This window comes from Hyperolius riggenbachi, chromosome 4 (genome assembly GCF_040937935.1).
Source record: "Hyperolius riggenbachi isolate aHypRig1 chromosome 4, aHypRig1.pri, whole genome shotgun sequence".
Taxonomy (NCBI): Eukaryota; Metazoa; Chordata; class Amphibia; order Anura; family Hyperoliidae; genus Hyperolius; species Hyperolius riggenbachi.
The window spans coordinates 160390298-160399381 of record NC_090649.1 but is presented as its reverse complement, the minus strand read 5'-3'; positions in this window follow the sequence as shown (position 1 = coordinate 160399381).

Sequence of the window (9084 nt, the reverse complement as noted above, 5' to 3'; positions counted from 1 at the left end):
TCCAAGGGTTCATTGCTGCTCACAGTGTCTACAACCACACTTAAGGCCAGGTAGTCGGCTACCTGCTGGTCCAGGCGTCGGTCCAGGCGAGACGTTGGACTAAAGAATGTCCGCATGTCTGACATCACTATGAGATCACTAGAGCGTCCTGTAGGTAGGTGCACTGAACAGGTGGGTATACGGTGATTAGTATTACAAATGTGCAGCTGTCACACACAGGTAGTCACTGAATGTGCTGGTCCTGGCAGTGGCACAGTAGGAATTACCAGGGGGCCAAGGTCCAGCAGCTGCGACTGACTGACAGGGCTGTATATGCAACACAAGTGTCTGTGACACACACACACACACACACACAAAAAGATCACAAGAACAACATTAGCTCTCAAAAGAGCTGTTGAGGATGACTGCTTTTTAGCAATAAGATCAGCAAGAAGGAGCAACCTAACAAGTCTAACACAAGAGCCTAACTAAGCTTTCCCTAGGTCAGCAGCCAGGTTCTCTCCCTTCCCTAATTACTGCACAAGTGAGTGAAATGGCTGACGCTGCCTGCGTTTTATAAGGGGGGGGGGGGGCTCCAGGAGGGAGTATAGCCTTATTGGCTACCCTGTGCCTGCTGACTGTGATGTAGAGGGTCAAAGTTGACCCTAATGATGTAGTATAGGAAGTGGGTCGAACTCGCATATAGTTCGCGGTTCACCGCAAACGCGAACCTCCGAAGTTCACGTGAATAAGTTCGCGTGCGAACCGTTCGGGCCATCTCTACACCTGAAATGGTAAAACGTGCCTTAGAAAAGGATTGTTTACCAATGCAAAGTACAATGATCTCTTGAACGTGCCTGGCAGGCATAAAAATCATTTGCTTATTAAAACAAATAAAAGATATGTTGATATTTTGCATGTATCAGAGTAGACTTTGGCAGTTCTCTTTTCTACACATTTTATTTAACTACAGTGAGCTCAGCTTGCTTCTTAGTGCCACAGTGCTTGCCAGTGCCACAAGGAGGTAAACTGCGAGCAGCAAAGGGACTGTTATTGCCGCTCTCTAGCTGGCGGGGGAACTCTTTGTTGCCAGCAATTTTTCTTACTAGAGGGATCTCTGTGTCACATAACTGACTCTTCCAAAGGGAATTTCTCTAGAATAATTGTTTCCAGCATTCAATTTGTGTGAATGATGGCATATTCCGTCCCCTATTCCGTTCCCTATTCCGTCATACTAATAATGAAAATTATGAGTGAAGTGGACATTTAACACTAGTCAGCACATTAGGATTTAAATCCAAGTTCATGTACTTAAATTATTTTCCATCATGGATTTAAAAGTGTACCGAATAAACTGCTTGAGCTTCCAATGTTCTCTAGTCAGTAATGCTAAGAAATATGCAACCGAATAGATACAAATATTGTAAAGATAACATGTTTGTCAAGAACTCAACTCTCTGGCATTCCAGCTAATGAGATTTGCTCTCCTGAGAGCCAGATTGTTTCCTGACCCCACATAATACCCAGCCACAGGCCCATCTTACTGTATTTTCTGTAGTATTAGTGCCGTGATATTAGTGACAATGGTTATGAGTGGCCAATAGACTATGCTGTCTCTGAAGCAGTCAATGGGCTGCTGGGACATGTAGTCCCATAGGACTAGTAATCTTCCCATACTTGGTCTACTCTACCCCATTCTGTGCCTCAATGCTTGTGATAGCATTATTTGCTGGGTGCTAGCTGCTTGGTTATGATTCCGATTGCTCTCCTGTTATGACCTTGACTTCCTGACTACATTTTAATTGCAACCTGAGACCTCTGCTCTTTAGCCTTTGACTGACTCTTGGTTTATTTGCCTGGCTGCCTAATCTACTGTGTTTAACCCTTGGCATGTTCCTTACCTTGAGTTTGTCTAGCCCCTGGATTAATGGTCATCTGACCTCCAGTGATGACCTTTGGCCTAGATTCTGGACTCTGTATCTATTTGGCTCTTGGGTGTTTCATTGGTTTCCTCAACCTCAGATCTTATACTTTGCACAAATAAGCAAATAAGTCCTGTTGGCAACTGAAGTCAGGTAGATGTTTCCAGTCTTCTGTTCATGCTGTGGCTTGGCTATAGGGAAAGATCATGGTTGAGGTTGGTGACATATACAATCTTAACGGAAACCAGTGATCGCCTGGGATCCTTACAATGTTATAATAAAATATGGTAAATACATAGCAAATGATCATCATTAGGCAACCAAACTATAGAGATAGAATAAGCACAAAGCAAAAACTGCTTTATGCTAAGATCAAAAAAAAAGAAAAAATGAATATGTCAGTAAAGGTTTGTGATCACTGGGATTCTTTGTGATTCCAGTTCCAGCGCGACCGTATATCAGTTATCACGGTTTGGTGAATCAAGCCCCATGTGTGTTTGTATGTGTGAAAACATGCATGCTTTATCACAGAAGCGAATGTAATTGATAGAGAGAACGCATGCAGTGCTCCACTGCTGTCTGTTTTTATCTGCATGGGGAAAACACATTCAAGTGTGCACTAGCGCCAATTGATTAACATTCTTGTTTATTGTTTCTAACGTTCTCAGTTTACCTGTGCAGAAAACAAGTGTGGGGGGCATCCAAAGTTTTGTAGGGGGGCCCAGTGACATCTAGTTATGCCCCTGTCAACAGTTATAGAAAAATTGATTTATTGTGACTAAATTAATTAAATTAATTCATAATTGATGAAAATTCAACATATATTGACTTCCTAACCTCTGCATTGAAGTTTTTGGTGCTGACTTTCTGAGTGAATTGTAAAGCTCCCAAACATGCTTAATCACCAAATTTGCTGCAGAGGTTCTTTCACACGCCTTATCATCCCCTGTGCAGATGCCATGAACATTTCAGCAATTAAAGTGCAGGCTGCTGATCAGTTATTTTTGCAATTTAAGCAATAGCAATGACATGTTTGTATTTTTTTTTTTAAATCAGCCTTTATTAAACAAAAGTAGGCATACACAAGCATGTCATTGAAAAATAACTATTACATACAGCAGCAAAAAAAGCCATGAACAAGTATTCACATTAATAGTATGAAGACAACGGGCTCGATTCATTAAACGGTGCTAACCTACTTAGCACGCCTAAAGACTCTAAGTAGGTTAGCACTGTTTCTAAAATCAGATCACGCGCAAAGTCCCGTGCGCAAATCTTTGCGTGCGTTAAGTCCGGTGCGCGCGAAACGTCGCATAGATGTGAATGGGCACTTCGCGCGCACTTTGCGTGCGATCTGAGTTTAAAACGCCTAAACTGAGTTTAGGTGTGATAATGGCCTTTTTTAGAAGCGTGCTAACAGTTAGCACTGCATACTGAATCAAGCCCAATGGGCTTGATTCTCAAAAGCGTGCTAAGTGTTAGCACGCCAGTGAAAAGCCACTTAGCACGTGCAAACAAAGTGTTTGCGCGCAGTGCTTAGCGTGCAAAATCAGCAGCTTTGCGTACTAAGTAGCGTGATAAGCATACTTTGCATGCAAAGTGGCTGAATTTGCACACAAACTTTTTACGCAAGCTAAAATAGCACGCAAACATTAACAGCTTTGCAGTGCAAACTACTTAGCACCCTAGTTTTCACAAGCAAAGCTTGTAGGCGTGCTAACTGTATTAGCACCCTATAGTGAATCAAGACCAATGTGATCAAGCAAAACAAACATTGAGAAAGCCATGGCTGAAGTTCAACCAGGCCAACAATATATATAGCTCCACCAGATGGAGTACACGTTTGTATTTTAAAACAGCTAAAATCAGTAATGCCCATGCATTGCCTAATTGAACAGGGTCTAATTCTAAGTTATTTTAAACAAATGTATAAATAGTTTAAGTTACACTTTATGGAGAGGTGCAGTGAACTAAATCCGTGTGTCTTTCAAACATGCAGTCTTGCACCTAAATGTTTGATGTTCTCACGGTTGCATTTGCTAATCTTAATCAGTATGTCAGATACGTAGCATTTATAGGACTAATGTACAAGATCTTTGAAAAACTGGTTCTCGCCCATCTGAAACGCTCCACTGATGCTCTCCTGGATCCACTCCAATTTGCATACAGGGCAAACAGCTTCATAGATGACACCACCAACATCTGTTTGGTGACCATCGTGGAACATCTGGACAGACTTGACACCTACATCAGGATCCTTTTCGTAGACGTCAATTCTGCTTTTTGCTCGAACATCCTGCACGACTAGACTACCTTGTGCAACTTGGTGTTGACTACTCTCTAAGCATGTAAATTAAGGACTTCCTCACCAACAGGATGCAACTAGTCAAGTTCGGCGGCTACCTCTCCTGGAAATGAGCCACAAACACAGGTGCCCCGCAAGAGTGTGTATTGTCCCTGATCCGGTTCTCCCTGTATACAAACATCTGCTCCTCATCTGCCAATTCTGTTAATGTCATCAAATTTGCGGATTACACCACCATCCTCGGTCCCATGGAGACAGCTGAGGAGGATGTTCAATATGCTGCGGGAGCTGCTGACCAGCTTCTACACTGCCACCATCAAGTCTATCCTCTGCTCTTCTATTATCATTTGGTATGCTGGAACCATGAGCAACATGTACAAACTCCAAAGGGTAATGAACACTGCAGAAAGGATTATCGTACCGCCCCTGCCTCCTCTGGACCTCCTCCACACATCTAGACTGAGGGCCAGAGCCAACAAGATCATGCACCACCCTACCCACAGCGGTAGTCGTGTCTTCAACCTTCTCCATTCAGGCCACCACTACATAACCATTGATATAGCGGGGAACACTGCTTTCATGGATTTATCCAAGTGATCCAAATTAATGTTAATTTCTGTTCCTATCCATGCATTTACGAACCTAGAATCAGAGAGATACGGAGACCATATCTATAAGATTCATAATTAACAAGTCCTTTATTGGGGACGCAGCCCTTGACTTTTATAGATCACATGACATAACAATTAATGTTTATTCATTTAAGGGATGGGTTATGGTTAATAGAGGGTGTACATAATTATTAAGAGATGTGTTAGGGGTGTACATAATTAAATATGATGCAATCCGATGAACTCCTCGGTGTCCTGTTATGTCTAGGTCATCATAATTCATTTGGATCAGTTGGATAAATCCATCAAAGCAGTGTTCCCCGCTATATCACCATCCCCACCAGAACCTCCAGGCAAAGAAACAACTTTTTCCCCCAAGCAGTTCTCTTCTTAACTCAAGGCTCTTTCACTGCAAAACATCCTAGCCTTCCTTTCCTGCCTCTCTGATGTCCTTGCAGTACTGATACCTATGCCTCAATATCTATATGTCTGTCTTCTATGTTCATTATTCACAGTCTGTAAATGTAAATTTGCTGGGTGTGGCAACTGTCATACTTGGTGAATAAATCTGATTCTGATGAACCTTTTGCATTTGAGTTGCTTTTCTAAAGTACTTTGAACGCATCTTAAACAAAGAGTTTGAATTTTGAATGCATTGTGTTTAGTTCTCATTACATTCATCCAAGTGCATCCTGTTCAGGTCTGATGCATTTAGAATCAGTGTCTGTTTGCTCCAGTAAGTGGCTGGCTGAGAGCAAATGTGTCCTGAATGTGCCCCAAACATGTTGTGTTTGCATTGCACTTGAGTGTACATAACTGTTAAATATAACTGTACACAGAACATTAGAACAAGGATGACAACTATAACATTCCAGCCAGTACTGGTTTCCTTTAAAGACAAAATAATCTTTAGTGGTTGTAAAAAAAACCAAAAAACTACAAGATCTAGGAATAAATAGTTTTCCTATTCTCTTTCCCACTCCTCCAAGCTGGTACAGTGAGCAGTTCCCCAGTGCTAATTGTAGCCCCTCATACCTTTCTAAAAGTGTCATCAAGTGTGGAGGTCATAAGACCATCCCTCTATGCAAGCTGAGCTGCTCCTAAATTACTCTTCAAACTATTCCCTGCTGTCCCCTTCCCTGGGTCACATTTCCTTCCCACAGGGAAGAACAGATCCCAGACTAAGCCTATTTAGACAAATCATGTGCTGAAGAATAGAATAAAGAAGGGTGAAGCTAGTGGTTATAACAGCTAATAGCCACCCTTAGCAAAAGATGGCAAAGAGAGGGAATAAGTACATTTGCCACACCCCCTTGCGGAAGTAGGAGCAAAGGGCTTGGTTGCCATGATGCACCCCCTTCCCCCAGGGCCGGTTTAAGCAAAAATGGGGCCCCAAGGCAAAATAAACCTGGGGGGCCCCCCCAACAGATACCCTGAAGCAAAAATTGGCATTAAGTGACCTTTTTTGCAGCTGGTATAGTCACGGTTTGAAGCCCCTATCGGTCGGAGCTCCACATTCTGGCTACCCCAGCCTGCATGGGGGACAAGGGGTTAAAAAGTTTCAGGAGGGGGGACCCCACATCATTTAAAAAAAAAAAAATTCCCACACTCTAAACATAAAAAAAAAATTGGGAAAATAGGAAAAAAATGCCAGGGATCTTCATACAGCCATATTGCGGCTGTATAGCGATCCCTGGCCAAAGAGCTGCGGCTGCGTATGGACCCCCTGGAAACTTAGTCAGGAAACGTATTGCTCTTTCTTTTGATACATGTAAAATTACACTACCGTTAGGTTTGCTACTAAAAGTGACATTTACCGCATTTAAAAGTATACTTTTTTCCTTCGAAACTTTAAAATCGATTTTCTCAAAAACTAAAAGGTCTTTTTGAAAAATTGTTTTTTCCTCTAATTACCAATGATCTCCTTAACATATCCTGCAAATTTAGGGTTTCTAGAATGTAAGGTGGATTTGCTATTAACCATTAAAGTCGGCTGGTTTTTAAATGTGTATTTTTTTTCCTTTGAAACTTTAAAATCGATTTTCTCAAAAACTATAAGGTCGATTTGAATTTTTTTTCCTCTTGTAGCCACTGGGGGCCCCTACAAGCTCTGGGGCCCTGGGGCAGCTGCCTCCTTTGCCTCTATGGTAGCGCCGGCCCTGCTTTCCCCTCCAGAAGACATCAGGAGCTAACTGCTGCCTACACAGATGTACAAGAAGGTGACAGTAACCAACCCACCAACTGTGCCTTATACTAAACAGTGAACCCATTGCTGTCAACTGCCCATGTGAAAAAGAGTACATTTGTGTCATGTTTGACGTGGTTCTGATACACTAACTGATTATAGTAAGGGACAGCTATAATCTAGTGCCTAGGTTCTAAACATGTGGTACGCGTACCCCAGGGGGTACTTCTGATGGTTTTAGGGGGTACTCGGGCTTGATATACTGAACCAAGCATAACAAATTTAGACTTTTAGAAAATGATAAATCTTATTTAAACAACACAAAATTAGTGTTTTAGCTAATTAAAAGCAATTGTAAATGTTTGGAAATTGTTTAGAACCAGTTATCATGTACTATGATTAAATATATATTTGTCAAGGGGTACTTGTGAAAATGTTTACTATGCTGGGGGTAGTCGGTGAGTAAAGGGTTTTAAAAGGGGTACATACCGATAAAATGCTGAGAAACACTGATCTATATATATATGTGTGTATATATATATATATATATATATATATATATATATATATATATATATATATATATATATATATATATATATATATATATATATATATATATATATATTCACATTATACAATCAAAGAAGAAGTGCTGGACATGAGTAACCTCGCCAAACTGTTTGTTTTCTGGTTGGGCTTGATGGACGAATGTCTTTTTTCAACCAAACTAACTCTGTAGCTATGTGATGCCTGATAAAAAAAAAACGCTTGTGAAAAATTTACAATTTATTTTACCGCGTCCAACATTTGCTTTTCTTGACACTTAGCGATTTTAGATGTGGGAGGCAACATAAAAAAAACAAGTGCAGATGAGAGTTAAGCTAAGTTTGCACTTGCTCCACCCAAGTGATAACACAAAGTGCTTAGTGCTGTTTTGCACCTAAGTGTGTTTAATTTTATTTTTAATAATTAAAAATAATCAGCACCCCCTCCCCACGCAAAGAAAAAAAAGCATTTTTAATCACTTAGCCTTCATGACAGCTGGTACTGGCAGAACAGCTAGGCTGGACAGCGTGCTGCACCACCCTTAAACATGACATGAACTGTGCTCTGCAAGAAGTGAGTATAAACGCTGCTATCCCCACTGAGAAAACAGGAGTGTACTTACATCCTTGCCTGTTCAACTGACCATGCACTGGCCTCAGTATTGGAGTGGAAGCTGGTCCATATTAATGTGGATTCTCCATAATAGAAAAATAATTATTATCAAGCTATATGAAATTCATCCATGTATTCACTTGGTTCATAAAGCTTGGAGACAGTTATTTGTGTTTTATGTTTTTATATTATATTTCTTTACATTTAATTAAAGACAGATTTTACTATAACATGTATGATACTATACAGTTGTGTTCAAAATTATTCAACCCCCACTGAAATAGAGTGTTTTGGCCAGTTTGACATCGATTTTGATCATTTCAGTCATCTTATTTACAATTAAACCAAATAGGCACTTGTAAGTCAGACAAATACATTATAACATAACATTTATAATGAAATAATAACAAATGTATTTTCTGTGCTCACATCATTATCAGTTTTATTCAACCCCCAAGTGACATTCATTCTTAGTACTTAGTACTAAGAATGAATGTCACTTGGGGGTTAAATAAAACTGATAATGATGTGAGCACAGAAAAGACATTTGTGGTTATTTCATTATAACTGTTATGTTATATTTGTCTGACTTACAAGTGCCTCTTTGATTTAACCACTTTACCCCCGCGCGTACGGATTTCTCCGCCCCTTTTTCCATCCTTTCACCCCCAGGGACGGAGAAATCCGTACTTTGCGCACTCCCGCCACTGTCCGCGCTCCCGCTCGTAAACACGCCGCCCGCCGCTAGTAAACACGCCGCCGCCCGCTCGCCCAGAGATCAACGAATGGGAAAATCCATTCCCGTTCCTTGATCTAAGCCCCGCAATGATCTGCTGCCGCTCGGCTGAGCAGCGCGATCATTGTGAAAAAATAACAAAGTCCCAGCCTCTTTCTACTTCCTGCAAGCGTCCGGAAGGACGC